Source organism: Penaeus monodon, chromosome 34, assembly GCF_015228065.2.
Source record: "Penaeus monodon isolate SGIC_2016 chromosome 34, NSTDA_Pmon_1, whole genome shotgun sequence".
Taxonomy (NCBI): Eukaryota; Metazoa; Arthropoda; class Malacostraca; order Decapoda; family Penaeidae; genus Penaeus; species Penaeus monodon.
This window is the reverse complement of record NC_051419.1, coordinates 3911881-3912413: the sequence shown is the minus strand read 5'-3', so window position 1 is coordinate 3912413 and position 533 is coordinate 3911881. Positions and strand designations below refer to the sequence as shown.

The 533-nt window shown below is 32.3% G+C and overlaps 1 protein-coding gene across 1 annotated transcript in view; it reads left to right on the top strand.

The window, feature by feature from the left end:
* The window catches only part of LOC119594510 (transcription factor RFX4-like), a 33789-nt gene that overhangs the window by 22657 nt on the left and 10599 nt on the right, over positions 1 to 533 (top strand). The window lies entirely within an intron of this gene.

The following is a 533-nucleotide window of genomic DNA, read 5'->3' as shown; positions in this document are numbered from 1 at the left end:
ACCTGATGCTTCCTGTCTAACGGGGTGACTTGCGGAAAGCCGTAGAAGTAGAGGAAGGTCGATGGAAAAGGATTACGTTTAGGATTAATCCATATAGGATTTGCTTGTGTGAGATCTGAAATGTTTGGTGTGTGTTTGTTGTGCGGGAATAACGTAGAAAAGGATTATGTTTAGGATTCTTTTTTTTTTATAAATTTGTGTGGTAATATCTTAGAAAAGGATTACGTTTAGGATTAAATTATAGAAAACTGTGTGGGAATAACGTAGAAAAGGATTACGTTTTTGATTAATCTATATAAAAATGTTTGGGAATATCGTAGAAAAGGGATTGTGATTACGATTAATTTATATAGAATTAGCCTATGATTTGAAATGTTTTGTGTGTGTATTTTTCTTCATAACATATAACCTTCATCAACAATGCCTATTGGTTTTCTTAATAGCGACTGATTACTTTTCTGTTCGTAAACAAGAATTTTTGTTCATATCCTCATATACAATGACAACACCTCAGAATATAAGAAAATGCACGA